We start from the raw sequence: 16427 nt of genomic DNA, 5'->3' as shown, positions 1-16427 counted from the left end.
GCAGACTTGGTTTGAGGGACATGTGATTTGTTTTAGGATAGTGCTTCTTTAGTAGCAAATGAATCCTGCTAGACATGCAAGAGCTTGCTTCTAATCCAAAATAAACAAGATGTGTTTCACTGGAAAATTGCAGACATATCAAAGGGTAACTTGACAGCAAGTGTACAGATTACTATAAAAATGTTTCCTTTTTTTTTTTTTTTTTTTTTTTTACATGTGGGTGTAATTCCTGCTTCAGTGCAAGAGGGTTCAATACCGGCTTTATTTAATAGGTTTTGTGTCAACTTCTGTACAAGGTGTTGTTTTGTTTTGTTTTTGTTTTTGTTTTTTATGAGGTAAAAAGAGGAATAAGAGGAGAACATTAATTCCAGATGGCTTTAAGCAAATGTTAGAAAGGTGAACATTCATAGGCTTCCAAATATCTGTTGGCTAGTTGACATTTACAAACACTGCACTAGGTAAGCTTTCTCCCTTAGCAATATTAGGGTTCTGGCAGCAAGTAAAGGATGTGTGAAATGAAATATGCCATTCAAATATAGTAAAGAAAGAGGAGACTATTTGTAATCACTATTGGGGAAAAAATTCAAGAATCAAATCTTTCTGTTGTTTTAAATGTCCTATTAAAACATTGCAAAAAATGTGTAGTCTGTTATTTAAAGTATTTGGAACTATTAGCTCCATTTCTAACATCAAACTTGAAGGTCAGTTTTTGAGTGGCAGGTTATCTATTTAAATGAGGAAGGACTATGGTTTAAATTCCTGAGTGTACCCTGTTGAAACTGGATGAGAACAGAAAGCAGGGTTAATAATAAGAACGGTAGTGTTTATAAGGATTGCTTAAGGATGCAAGCTGGGGACCCACTAATTTTAATCCTTTAAGGCTGGTGTGTGCCCCATCCAGTTGTAGGAAAACAAAATGTGTATTTCCAAGCTGTATGTCTGAAGAACAGAAGAAATCCAACATAACAAATATGAAATTCCCAAATAGTGTGCAAACACATGTCAATCATTACTGCAACCTAACGTGGCCGTAATGCCTAACATGGCAGCTGGAGGCAAGAACTCCAAGCAACATATGTAGTTGATTGTGATGAATGTTTATCTGTATACAGATGTAACTTCAGAAATATGGAAATAACTCTAGAGTTTCTGGTTACTATGTCTATTAAGTTTCTATACATTGTCTAACTTCAAAAGCAAAAATAGTTTACAAAATATAATGCCTACTGTATTTGACGGCTGTCTCTGTTTCTATTTGTTATGTATTTTTCCCCTGATCACATGCACAAGTACTCTCACGCATTTAGCCACATTCGTACGCATCCACACCCATGCATATATAAGGCTATACACCAAAATATCATAAGTGGTTATTGTTAAGGTGAATCTGGTAGATTATCTTCATTTTCTACCTTTTACATGTCTGCATTAATTGCAAATTTTTAAATATGCCTGTGTTACCTCTTAAAAAATGAGAGATAAGAAATTTGTCAATTTTGGTAAATAAAAAAAGAATGCTTAGGGAATCAAGACATTCTAAGGAGTCTGTGACTTATATCTAAAAATGGTCTTCAATAATGAGATAGTCCTAATACCTCTATGGATATCCACAGTCCCAAGCAACTTGAATATTTTGTTGTTGTTATTGGAGAGATATATTTAACATTATTTAAATGATTTGAAAAATTGTTCAAACTTTCCAGAACATATAAAAAAGGAAAACTTTCAAATTAATTTTATGAAGTTAACAAAACATTGATCATATATGGTATATTTTTAGAATTTTATTTTCTAATTGGTTATTGCTAGTATAAGGAAATAAGTTTCCTTAGATTTTTGTATGCAGATATTATAACCAGTGATCTTGCTAGCTACATTTACTTATTCTAACATTTAATTTTTTTCTGCACATACAATGCAATTTGCAAATAATGACGTATATTTCTTTTCTGCCAATACTTAGGCACTTTTTTATTTTTATTTTATTGAACTAGCTGGGGAATCTTGTTTCTGATCTCGGAAGGAAAGCTTTCAATATCTCCTTATTAATTATGATATATGTTTTAGGTTTTAATGGCTTATCTCTAATCAGGTTAAAGAAATTCTGTTCTATTCCTCATTTGTACATTTAAAAAATACAACTTTGTGCATCCTTTGAGATAAGATTTTCTCTTTCAAACAGTGCTGTAAATTACACTGATTGATTTTATGATGTTGAAATAATCTTGTATTATTGGAATACACCTGTTGTTTTTCATTTACTGTAGTTTTTTATTGAACTATAACTCACATACCATAAAGTTCACCCTTTAAGAGTATACAATTCAGTGATTAGTATATTCATAAAGTTATGTAATGATCACCACAAATTCCAGAACAATTTTATCACTGAAAAACACCAAATTCTGTACCTCCTATTAGTAAGATCCTGTTAACTCCTCTCCCCAGCCCCTGGCAATGACTGCCTACTTTCTGTCTCTATGGATTTGCTGTTTCTGGACATCCTGTATAAAGCAGTATCACACAATAGGTTTTGTGTCTGGTTTTATTCACTTCACAATGTTTTCAAGGTCCGTTCATGTTGCAGTGTGTTGTTCATTCCTTATTATGGTTGATAAGAAGTTGACATTCCACTTTTTATCCAGTGAATTGATGGACATTTGGGCTGTTTCTGCTTTTTGGCTATTATGGAGAAAGGTGCTACAAACATTTGTGTACAAGTTTCGGGTATGTATGTTTTCAGTTCTCTTGGATATATATACCTAGTAGTAAAATTTCTGGGGCATTTGGTCACTCTGTGTTTAACTTTGGTGAGGAAATGCAAAACTGTTTTCCAAAGTGGCTGTACCTCTTCACATTCCCACCAGAAATGTATGAGGGATTGTCTCCACATCGTCACCCTAGTGAGTGTGAAATGGTGTCCCGTTGTAATTTTGATTTGCATTTCCCTCATGACTAATAATGTTGAGCATCTTTTCATGTGCTTTTTGCACATTCGTGTATCTTCTTTGGAGAAGTATCTATTCAAATCCCTTTCACGTTTGTAGTTGTTGAGCTCTAAGAGTTCTATATATGTTCTGAATATAAGTCCCTTATGAGATATATGATTTGTAAACATTTCCTCTCATTCTGTGAGTTGTACTTTCACTTTCTTGCTGGTTTATTTTACACATAAAACATTTCATTTTGATTAAGTACAATGTATCTCTTTTGTTGCTTGTAATTTGGTGTTACTTTAAGAAGCCCTGATCTAATCCAAGGTCATCAAGATTTTTACTTATCTTTCTTATAAGACTTTTATAATTTAGCTCTTACACTTAGGTTTGGATCCACTTTGACTTCTTGTATATAATGTAAGGTCAGAATCTAACTTCATCCTTTTGCATGTGTGTATACAATTTTCTCAGCACCATTTGTTGGAAAGACTATTATTTCCCTGTCAAATTGTTTTGCCACCCTTGTCAAGAATCAGTTGGCTATAAATATAATGGTTTATTTCTGAATACTCAGTTTTATTCCATTGGCCTATATGTCTATCTTTAAGCCAGCACCACACTGATAAAATTATACTAGCTTTGTAGAACGTTTGGAAATCTGGAAGTGTGAGTCTTTCAATTTTGTTGCTCTTTTTCTTTATTTCTTCTTCTTTTTTTTAAAGATTTTATTTATTTATTTGAGAGAGAGAGAATGAGAGATAGATAGCCCGAGAGGGAAGAGGGTCAGAGGGAGAAGCAGACTCCCCGCTGAGCAGGGAGCCCGATGAGGGACTTGATCCCAGGACTCCAGGATCATGACCCGAGCCGAAGGCTGCTGCTTAACCAACTGAGCCACCCAGGTGCCCCTTATTGCTCTTTTTCAAGATTATTTAGGCTATTCTGGGACCTCTACTATATTAGTTTCCTAATGTTGTTGTAACAACTCACCGTAAGTTTATTATTTTACAGTGCCTAAAATTAAGGTGTCAGTAGCAGGCTGCCTTCCTTCTATAGTCTCTGGATAAGAATCCCTTTCCTTGCTTTTTCCAGCTTCTAGAGGCCTTCTGCATTCCTTTGCTTGTGGTCCAGCTTGCCATCAGTCCAGTATCTTCCATCATCCCATCTGTTTCTCAGGTTCTACTACTCATGCCTCCCTCTTTCCTTTATAAGGATTGCATTGGGCCAAACCAGATCATCCATGATAATTTACCTGAACTCAAATTCCTCAATGTAATTATATCTACGTCTCTTTAGTCATGTAAACTAAACTCTTTCCAGGTTCTGGGACATGGACATCTTTTGGGAGCCATTATTCTCTTATCATACTTGCATTTCCATATGAATATTAGGAACAACTTGTCAATTTTTGCAAAACAGTCAACTAAATTTTTGATAAGGAGTAGTGAATCTGGGGTGCCTTGGTGGCTCAGTTGGTTAAGCATCTGCCTTCAGCTCAGGTCATGATCCCGGGTCCTGGGATCGAGTCCTACAACAGCCTCCTTGCTCAGTGGGGAGGCTGCTTCTCCCTCTGCCTCCCGCTCTTCCTGCTTGTGCTCTCTCTCTCTCTGTCAAATAAATAAATAAAATCTTAAAAAAACAATAAAAGGAGTAGTGAATCTGAAGAATGCTTTGGAGTATATTGCCATTTTAACAATATTGAGCCCTCAGATCCATGAACATGACATGTTTTTCTATTTAATTTCTTTCAGTGGTGCTTTGTACAGGTTTTATACATTTTGGTTTAAATTTATTCTTTTGTCATTCTTTTAAATGTCAATGTTTTAAATGGAATTATTTTCTTTATTTCAGTTCCTGGAATAAATCACTCACACTTACGATATATAATCCTTTCTATCTGTTGCTGCATTTGATTTGATAGTATTTTATTGTGGATTTTTGTTTATCTAGTCATAAGGGATATTGATGTATAGTTTTTCTTTCTTTTAATATCTTTGTCACAGTTTTGGTATCAGACTTCTTAGGATGAGCTGGAATGTGTTCTTTCTCTGTCTATTTTTTTGGAGGAGTTTGTGAAGGATTGGTGATAACTTTTCTTTTAACATTTGGTAGAACTTACTAGGGATGCCGTCTAGCTTTTGGGCCATTTGGGCTTTTTCTTTGCAGAAAACATGTTGATTACTAACTCAGTCTCTTTATTTATTATAGATCCATTCAGATTTTACATTTCTCCTCAAGTCAGTTTTGGTAGTTTGTGTCTTTGTAGGAAGTTATTCATTTCATGTAGATCATCTAATTTGTTGGCCTATAATTGTTCATCGTATTTTCTTACATTCCTTCTTGTGTCTATGAGGTGGATAGTGATGGCCCCGTTTTGTTCCTTTCTTTAGTCATTTGAGTCTTCTTTCTCTTATTTTTGGTCAATATAACTAAAGGTTTTGGGGGTTTTTTGTTTGTGTTTTCAAATAACCAACTTTGGTTTCACTGATTTTTCTCTTTGGCTTTCCTACTCTCTAATTCCTTTATTTACACTGTAATCATGATTATTTCCTTTCTTTTGCTTGTTTTTTTTTTTAAGATTTTATTTATTTATTTAACAGAGAGAGAGAGAGCACGAGAGCAGGAACACAGGCAGGGGGAGTGGGAGAGGGAGAAGCAGGCTTCCTGCAGAGCAGGGAGCCCGATGTGGGACTCGATCCCAGGACCTTGGGATCATGACCTGAGCCGAAGGCAGACGCTTAACGACTGAGCCACCCAGGCACCCTTGCTTGTTTTTTTTTTTTTTAATTTTATTTAATTATGTTATGTTAGTCACCATGCATTACATCATTAGTTTCTGATGTAGTAATCCATGATTCATTGTTTGCACATAACACCCAGGGCTCCACGCAGAACGTGCCCTCTTTAATACCCATCACCAGGCCAACCCATGCCCCCATCCCTCCCCTAGAACCCTCAGTTTGTTTCTCAGAGTCCACAGTCTCTCATGGTTCATCTCTTCCTCCGATTGCCCCCCTTCATATTTCCCCTTCCTTCTCCTAATGTCCTCCATGCTCTTCCTTATGTTCCACAAATGAGTGAAACCATATGATAATTGACTTTCTCTCCTTGACTTATTTCACTTAGCATCATCTCCTCCAGTCCCATCCATGTTGATGTAAAAGTTGGGTATTCATCCTTTCTGATGGCTGAGTAATATTCCATTGTATATCGGGACCACATCTTCTTTATCCATTCGTCTGTTGAAGGGCATCTCGGCTCTTTCCATAGTTTGGCTATTGCGGACATTGCTGCTATGAACACTGGGGTGCATATGGCCCTTCTTTTCACTACATCTGTGTCTTTGGGGTAAATACCCAGGAGTGCAATTCCTTGGTCATAGGGTAGCTCTATTTAAATTTTTTTTTTTTAAAGATTTTTATTTATTTGACAGAGAGAGAGACACAGAGAGGGAACACAAGCAGGGGGAGAGGGAGAGGGAGAAGCAGGCTCCCCACTGAGCAGGGAGCCTGATGCGGGGCTCGATCCCAGGACCCTGGGATCCTGACCTGAGCTGAAGGCAGACGCTTAACGACTGAGCCACCCAGGCGCCCCTATTTTAAATTTTTTGAGGCACCTCCACACTGTTTTCCGAAGTGGCTGTGCCAACTTGCATTCCCACCAACCGTGTAAGAGGGTTCCCCTTTCTCCACAACCTCTCCAACATTTGTTGTTTCTTTCCCTGTCAACTTTTGCCATTCTAACTGGTGTAAGGTGGTATCTCAGTGTGGTTTTGATTTGAATTTCCCTGATGGCTAATGATGATGAACATTTTTTCATGTGTCTGTTAGCCGTTTGTACGTCTTCTTTGGAGAAGTGTCTGTTCATTTCTTCTGCCCATTTTTTGACTTGATTATTTGTTTTTTGGGTGTTGAGTTTGAGAAGTTCTTTATAGATCTTGGATACCAGCCCTTTATCTATAGTGTCATTTGCAAATATCTTCTCCCATTCTGTGGGTTGTCCTTTGCTGTGCAGAAGGTTTTTGTCTTGACGAAGTCCCAAAAGTTCATTTTTGCTTTTGTTTCACTAGGCTTTGGAGATGTATCTTGAAAGAAATTGCTGTGGCTGATGTCAAAGAGGTTACTGCCTATGTTCTCCTCTGTGATTTTGATGGATTCCTGTCTCACATTGAGGTCTTTCATCCATTTTGAGTTTATCTTTGTGTATGGTGTTAGAGAATGGTCAAGTTTCATTCTTCTGCATGTGGCTGTCCAATTTTCCCAGCACCATTTATTGAAGAGACTGTCTTTTTTCCATTGCATATTTTTTCCTGCTTTGTCGAAGAGTATTTGACCATAGAGTTGAGGGTCCATATCTGGGCCCTTTATTCTGTTCCATTGGTCTATATGTCTGTTTTTGTGCCAGTACCATGCTGTCTTGGTGATCACAGCTTTGTAATATAGCTTGAAATCGGGCAACGTGATGCCCCCAGGTTTGTTTTGGTGATTCAGGGTCTTTTCTGATTCCGTACAAATTTTAGGATTGTTTGTTCCAGCACTTTGAAAAATGTCATTGGAATTTTGATCAGGATGGCATTGAAGGTATAGATTGCTCTGGGTAGCATAGACATTTTAACAATGTTTATTCTTCCAATCCATGAGCATAGAATGTTTTTCCATCTTTCTGTGTCTTCTTCAATTTCTTTCATGAGTGTTCTGTAGTTCCTAGAGTATAGATCCTTTACCTCTTTGGTTAGGTTTATTTACGGCAATCAGACAACAAAAAGAAATAAACGGTATTCAAATTGGCAAAGAAGAAGTCAAACTCTCTCTTTTCACAGATGACATGATACTTTATGTGTAAAACCCAAAAGACTCCACCCCCAAATTTCTAGAACTCATACAGCAATTCAGTAATGTGGCAGGATACAAAATCAATGCACAGAAATCAGCTGCTTTCTTATACAACTAACAATGCAACTGTGGAAAGAGAAATTAAAGAAACGATTCCATTTACAACAGCACCAAAAACCATAAGATACCTTGGAATAAACCTGACCAAAGAGGTAAAGGATCTATACTTTCTTTTGCTTGTCTGGATTTAGTTTGTTCTCTTTCTATTTTTTTTTTTTAAATGGAACATTAGGCTATTTCTATGATTTTTTTTCTATTCTTTTTATTTTCTGTTCTTCACAAGCGTAAACTTGATGGCTTATTTTCAAGTTTTCTGATTCTTTCTTTTGTCAGTTGAAATTGGCAGGTGAGTCCCTCTTGTGAATTTTTAAAGTTTTTGCCTAATAAACTCAACATCTCAGCCTCCTCAGGGACAGTTCTATTAACTGTTTGCTCTTGTGTGTATGGACAGTGCTTTTATGTTTCTTCACATGTGCCATATTGTTTTACTGAAAATTGTACATGTTCAGGTATATAATGTTGCAACTCAAAATCAGTTTTGCCCTTCCCTAGGGTTTTTTCCTCCTTGTTGATGTTTGCTGTTGTTTGTGTTGCTGTTTGTTTACTTAATGACTTTCCTAAACTAATTCTATAATTCTATAAACAATGTATTCATTGTCATAAGTGGCCACTAAAATTTCCATTCAGCTGCACTGGTGTTTAGCTAATTATTTTATAGAGATTTCTCTAAATGTCTTGAACGGATGAGATTCCCTGTGTTTCCTGAGAAGCTGTGTGTTTGTGTGTGTGTGTGTGTGTGTGCACTACAATACAGCTTCAGTATCTTGTAGGCAGTTGACACATGGCCTTAGAATTCACTTCTTGCTTGTACAGTTCCTGAGGTTCATCCAGAAGTAAGAGATGAGGCCTTCTCAGGTCTTCATGGGCCTATAAGTAAAGCCTTGAACATGAGCATGGCTTTCAGATTCATGCATATATATAATCACAAAAATCAACATAAAGCTCACTGTTCTTATTTTTTAAATTTTATTTTATTATGTTATGTTAATCACCATACATTACATCATTAGTTTTTGATGTAGTGTTCCATGATTCATTGTTTATGTATAACACCCAGTGCTCCATTCAATACATGCCCTCTTGAATACCCATCACCAGGCTAACCCATCCCCCCACCCCCCTCCCCTCTAGAACCCTCAGTTTGTTTCTCAGACTCCATAGTCTCTCATGGTTCATCTCCCCATCTGATTTCCCCCCTTCATTTTTCCCTTCGTACTATCTTATTTTTTTTTAAACATATAATGTATTATTTGTTTCAGAGGCACAGGTCTGTGATTCATCAGTCTCGCACAATTCACAGCGCTCACCATAACACATACCCTCCCCAGTGTCTCTCACCCAGCCACCCCATCCCTCCCACCCCCACCACTCCAGCAACCCTCAGTTTGTTTCCTGAGATTAAGAATTCCTCATATCAGTGAGGTCATATGATACATGTCTTTCTCTGATTGACTTATAGTGAAGTAAGTCAATCCCTGTTCTTATTGAGATTCAGTTATTTTTTCTTGAAAAAAAACAAAAAAAAAACCCAAAAAAACACTTTTCAGATTGTTATAAACCATTAGTTCATTTCCAAAGCTCTGAAAATTGGATTTTGACTATTTTGCCAAACTCTCATTGTTTTTATGGAAGAGAAAATTTTCATGAGTCTTTATTCCACCATATGTGCTGATGTTACTCCCATTGATTACACTTTTGATGTACCACTGAAGTCACTTTTCTAATATTTTATCTAGGATCTTAACATCTACATTTCTGATGGAGATTGTAGCTGTCTTTCTTGTAATGTCTTAGATTTTCCATACAGAGGTGATGTTGGCCTGAGGCCAAATTGTAAATTATTTTCTCCTTTTTTGTAATTCTCTGGAAGGATTTGTATAAAATTGGTGTTGCATCTTCCTTAAATATTTGGTATAATCATGGTGAAACCATATGAGCCAGAAATTTTCTTGATGAGAAGGTTTTTAAGTGTGGATTTGATTTGGTTAATACATATGAGACTATTCAAACTTTCTTTCTGCTTTTTTTTTTTTGTTACATTTTATTTTGAAATGCACTGCTGTTTTTAATTGTTATTAATATTCCCTTAACCATTCTTAGTGTCTATGAGATCTATAATGACATATAATCTTACTCTTCTTCCATTCCTTACATTAGTTATTTGTGCTGCAAATGGATCTCTCTACGTATTTGTAATTATTATTTTCCAGATACTTTCTCCTTGTGTTGAGTAGACCTATTTAAATATAATTACCTCAGAATATTTTTTAATGTTTTAAAAAAGATTAGGCAGTTCATAATGGCTAAATCTTGGAAGCAACCAATGTGTCTTTCAATAGGAGAATGGATGAATAAACTGTGGTACATCAAGACAATAGGCTATTATTCAGCACTGTCAAGACATGAGCTATCAAGCCATGAAAAGACATGGAGGGAACTTAAATTCACATTGCTAAGTAAAAGAAGCCAACCTGAAAATCCTGCGTACTTTAATTTCAATTATATGACATTCTGGAAAAGGCAAAACTATGGAGACAATAAAAAGATCACTGGTTGCCAAGGTTTGGGGGAGGGGGAGGGATGAATAGGCAGAACACGGAGGGTTTTTAGTGCAGGGAAAACACTCTGTATTGTATTATACTAATAGATACACATCATTGTACATTTATCTAAACTTTCAGAATGTACAACGCTAAGAGTGAACACTAATGTAAACTCTGGACTTGGGGTGATTATGATGTGTCAGTGTAGTTCATCAGTTGTCCTCTACTGTGGTGGGGGACAGGCTAGTGGAGGAAGCTAGGCATGGGTATGTGTGTGGCTGGGGAGGTGAGAGTTATATGCGAAATCTCTGTACACTCTGTTAATTTCTGTTTTAAATCTAAGACTACCCTAAAAATAGTCTTTGGAAAAAAAAAACCTTAAGGGCGCCTGGGTGGCTCAGTTGGTTAAGCGACTGCCTTCGGCTCAGGTCATGATCCTGGAGTCCCGGGATCGAGTCCCGCATCGGGCTCCCTGCTCAGCGGGGAGTCTGCTTCTCTCTCTGACCCTCTTCCCTCTCGTGCTCTCTCTCATTCTCTCTCTCAAATAAATAAATAAAATCTTTAAAAAAATAAAAAAAATTAAAAATTAAAAAATTAAAAAAACCTTAAAAAAGATCAGACATAATCGATTTACTAGAAACCAAGTAAAACATCAACATAGAGGAATGCTGTTACTAGTGTTTTTTAAAAAATACTATTAGTGAAGTATTTTCTCCTCGATGGATTCAAGAAGAGAAGAATATAGATGGGTGGTCTCTCTAATCAAAAACATGTAGTTTTTGTTCAGGTGTCTGAATGGATTAACTAAATTAAAATAACAGTAAAATGTGGGTTTATGTGTGTGTGCTCTTGCATACCAATCCCGGTAGTTTAGAAATTTAGAAGTTTAGAAGAACATGCTTTGAATAAATTATGCACAATTTACTTACTATTATCTTGAGTGAACGAGATAATAAGAGTTCATTGTTGCAGTACTTTTTCTATGAAATAATACTTTTTTAAATCTAAGAGTGCCTTCTATCTGCTTTATTTATCTAAAATGTTTTAATTTAGTCTGAATTAAAGTGTTCCTCCAATAAACGTATTTTCTGTTTTTATAGTAAGGGTTTTTAAAACCTCTGAGCCCTATCAAACACATACACACAAGTGCGAACACCAACACATAGAGCTATAAAACAACATAGAGTCCTAGAGGACAAGTGTCTATAGTTTTCATTCATTCATTCATTCATTCATTCATTTAACAAATATAAGAATTTGATCCCAGGCTAATGCCCAAATGAATAAAACATGATCTACTATTGAGAGCACCACAGTATATTAACTTTGTAAACTGACTTGAAATCTCCCTGGGCAAAATGCTAAACTTCTCATATATAATAATGGCTTCATTTACAATTTATAAGATGATGACTGCCAAATTATACAATCAGCTTGACTTTTATCCAGAACTGCCAAATCTGTATAAAACTGCTTTCAAAACATATCCACCCAGAATTACCACAGGCACTTCAAACTCCACATGTTCAAAATAGAACTCATTCTTTCCCCCCATAAAATCCTTCCCTGCCCCTCTATTTATACTCTTGATTAATGCAGTAGCAGAATAAAACCCCCAAAGATGTCCATGTCCTGATGCTTGGAATCCTTGGATACGTTGCATTTCATGACAAAAGAGACTCTGCCACTATAATTATGTTAAAAATCTTAAGATAAGGACATTATCTTGGATTGTTTTGGTTAGCCCAATATAATCACATGAGCTCTTAAAAGCAGAGAGCTTTCTGTAGCCCATGTCTGAGAGATAGGGCAGAAGGGAAAGTCATAGAGGTAGGTAGTGTGTAAGGTTGCTGGATAATCCACATGGAAACCATGACGGGGAATGTAGGTGGTCTCTAGGAGTAGAGTTGGCTCCCAGCTGACAGACAATAAAGAAGTGTGGAGTGCAGTACTATAAACATGAGGAACTGACTTTGGCCAACTACCTGAATGAGCTTCGAAGCAGATGTCTCTCCAGAACCTCCAGTAAAAAAATGCAGGAGTATTGGAGTTAATTGTATTATTACCTGAATACAACATACTTTTTAAACCACATAAACTTCATGCTTTTCTGATCTTACAAAAGTCATTTTCTCTACCTTGAAAACTCTCTTCAGTGTTATTTATCCTCCTGTGTCTTCCTCTCAGGTGTCAGCTCAAATGCTCTATTGAACGTGAAGTCTTTCTACATGCTCCCAAGTGAATATAGTCCTGCTTCACTTTTCACCTGTCAGTTTATAAGGACTTATATTACTGTACACGCTGTTTATGGGAATTTTTTGTTTACATGTCAGTCTCCCCACTAAACTGCTAACATAGTTTCTTTCTCATTTTTCTAGTCCCTATCAGTTGTTGAGCTTATATCATATAGACTCTATGAAGTGTATGTATCACTTCACACATTAGAATGGCTATCATCAAGAAGACAAGAGATAACAAGTGTTGGTAAGGTTGTGGAGAAAAGGGAACCCTTGTGCGTTGTTGATGGGAATGCAAAATGGTGCAGCCACTATGAAAAATAGGATGGGGGTTTCTCAAAACTTAAAAAAATACAGTTACCTTATGATTCAGCAGTTTCACTCATGGGTGTATTTCCAAAGGAAATGAAAATAGGAAATCAAGAAGACATCTACACTTTCTTGTTCATTGCAGCATTATTTACAAGAGCCAAGATATAGAATCAACCCATGTCTATAGACAGATGGATAAAGAAGATGTGATAGGTATTTACATACAATGGACTATTATTCAACCATGAGAAAGAAGGAAATTCTGTCATTTGGGACAACACAGATGGACCTTGAGGGCATTTTGCTATGTGAGATAAGTCAGACAGAGAAAGACAAATATTTTATGATCTCTCTAATATGTGGAATCAGAAAATGCCAAATTCATAAAAATAGGGTGTGGAATGGTGGTTATCAGAGGCTGGGGGAGGTGGGAGAATTAAGGAGATGTTGTTTAAAGGTGCATTCTTGCAACCAGTAGATAAATAAGTTCTGGACATCTAATGCACAGAATGACTTTAGACAACAAGACTGTATTATAAATTTCAAAGTTGCTAAGAGATTAGATCTTAATTGTTCTCACCACACACACACACACACACACACACACACACACACACACACACCGTGTACACACACACACCAATAATAATGTGATATGACAGAAGTGTTAGCTAACACTACAGTGGTCATCATATTCAAAGCATCATAATCAAACCAACATGTACACCTTAAACTTATACAATGTTGTATGTCAATTATATCTAAATAACAATGAATTAAAAAATAAATGTATATGAACTAGTGAAGTAAGAAACATATGATCTTAGATAACTTATCCTAAAACAACTACTTTATTCTTTCAATCTATAAATTCCCTCTGCTCTAGTATTTTATATTTTTGTTGCTATTCATGGATTTTGTGCATTTAAAGATATTTTCTTACTGATAGCCCAAATTCTTTTGTATATTTTTTTGCTTTATAACATATCTTGCAAAGTTTTGTCTGGTTAGCAATATACCTTTTAATTTTATTGTGAATGATATAGAACTTTACAATTTGTATGAAATCAAATTGGTCAGTATTTTCCTCTCTGAGTTCTTCTTCTTTGAACGCTTTTTCTACCTCCAGGTCAGATAAATATCCATCTATATTTTCTTTTGGGTGTTTTCTTAAGCAACAAATCCCTTGTTCAAAATGAAATTGTTTTGAAGTGTGAAACTCCAACTTTATTTTTCCAACTAGTTAACCAGTTACCCCACTTTTCAGCATTATCTGCTGCATAAGCTTTTCTTATCCCCATTGACTTGAAATCCCAAAAACTGTCTTGGAAAAAATTTCATTGATTTGTCTATTCTTGTATTTGTACAGCACTGTTTAATTACTGTCATTACAAAACTACCTCAGCTTTCTGCAACATTTTTTGGATGATTTTCAACATTTCTTCTTCCAGATGACATTTAATATTTTAAATCAAAAGCTAAAAAAATGCTCTATTAAATTTGTATTTTTTTGGAGAGAATCAACAAATAATAAATTTGTAATTATTTAATTCTTTTAAATCCCTAAGGAAAGTGATATTTTCTTCATATATATGTATATATATGAATATATAATATTTATTTTTAATTCTTTAAAATTAATTTTTGGTAATTTTTTAATTTAAACAGTTAATGTTATTTTTCAAATAAATAAAATAATAGGAAAAATAATCAGGCATAAAAAGAGAAAAGGAAAAGTAGTTGCACTCTTAAACATATAGTAGAATTCAAGGAAAAATCCTATTTTATTTTCGATTTTGGATTTCCTGTGTTCTAGTCTTATTTCAGTCTACTCTCTTCCCATGCCAGCATCTCTCAAAGCCACCTTTCTCTCCTATTTTCCTAAAAGTTATGGCTCATATATTTTTGTGGATAAAAAGATTTTTCCTAGTTTTCTTCTGTTTCATATATCAAATCCTTTTCATAAATCTGTTATATTTGAATGTGGAGTATTTTGATGTTAGATGCTTGCAAAAAATCAATTTCTTCATTTGTAACTACAGAGATTTAGATTTAAGCCATACTTTTTCCAGTAGAACACACAGATGGCCCTTAGCTCCTTTGAGTTTCTATGTGGACCTAATAAGCTATTTCCCTCTCAACTGTATTCCTAAAGGGCAATTTTATGGGCAGATCCCTAATCCAGTCTCTGGGCATTAACCAAGCATGGCTTTATTGGACTAATGGGGGGACATCTGTGTTTTCACTCTGGAATCTATGCTAGAGAGTGAATGCCTTTGCTCTAGTCCTTATTTGTACCTTTGACTCTAACTGGCTTATGTAAAATTCCCTGCTGCAGGGTGATGATTTTCTTCAAAGAAACTGCTTTAATTCTGGTGTTAAAGGCATACTATGTAGATGAGTCAAAGCTTTTTTTAATGTTCTTGAGGACTCTCTGTGCTGTTTTGGTTCAGATAGTATGTCGTGATGTATTGTAAACTCACTTACAATGAAGTCAATAGAACATTTTTCATTATACTGTTTATGACAGTGTATCATAATTTGTTAATATATGACTCCTATTTCTGGACCCTGAGCATCTTAGAGGTAGGGCATTATATCTTATTCGTATCTTTTTTTTTAAAAGATTTTATTTATTGATTTGAGAGAGAGAGAGAGAGCACATGAGAGGGGGGAGGGTCAGAGGGAGAAGCAGACTCTCTGCCGAGCAGGGAGCCCGATGCGGGACTCGATCCAGGGACTCCAGGATCATGACCTGAGCCGAAGGCAGTCGCTTAACCAACTGAGCCACCCAGGCGCCCATATCTTATTCGTATCTTTATCCATAGATTTTTGTTCTGGTTCTGCACACAATTGCTCAATAAATCTTTTTTTGCTAAAGCATTCAATGCATTTGTCTTTTCCTCCTCAACTGAATTTTAATCTCAAAATAAATACGTATTTACTTTATGCCAGCTTTATCTACAAATCCTAGCACAGTGCTATATATGTTTCGCTTAGTAAACCCTGCATAAATTAAGGAGCGTTCTGGAGAATTAGTGCAGGCATTTGAGCCTTATTGAGAACACTGTTATTACAGTTGGCCAAGTTGTACTGGATGGCAGAGCAAGGTATTGCTAAAAAATTCTTGCAACAGGTTCCAGTTCCCACACTGACACTGGAAATAGGTCACCGTGCTGAGGTGTGGAGGATGTCACAATTTCCATCAAACTCTCCAGAGCCTCTAACGTAAAAATAGCATGCTGATCTGCACACAGACTTGAAGTTTAAAAAAATAATAAAAAAATTAAAAAGAAAACTTTTATCCTCCATGTCTGAAGAGACCACAAACCTGCACACCCTCTTGAGGAAGACGCCGGAGATCATGGCTGCCGGGACTCCTTCCCACCTGACTTTTTGTAGTCGTGCCTTTTCTCCTTCCCTATCTCCTCCAGTGGCACTCAGTTCACC

The 16427-nt window shown here is 36.0% G+C and overlaps 1 protein-coding gene across 5 annotated transcripts in view; it reads left to right on the top strand.

Moving 5' to 3' along the window:
- GPC5 (glypican 5) overlaps positions 1 to 16427 on the top strand; it is a 1342862-nt gene that overhangs the window by 559033 nt on the left and 767402 nt on the right. The gene's annotated exons all lie outside the window — the stretch shown is intronic.

Source organism: Zalophus californianus, chromosome 3 (assembly GCF_009762305.2).
Source record: "Zalophus californianus isolate mZalCal1 chromosome 3, mZalCal1.pri.v2, whole genome shotgun sequence".
NCBI classification, from domain to species: Eukaryota; Metazoa; Chordata; class Mammalia; order Carnivora; family Otariidae; genus Zalophus; species Zalophus californianus.
Note: the sequence above shows the minus strand (reverse complement) of the source record. Positions and strands in the feature narration are given on the sequence as shown.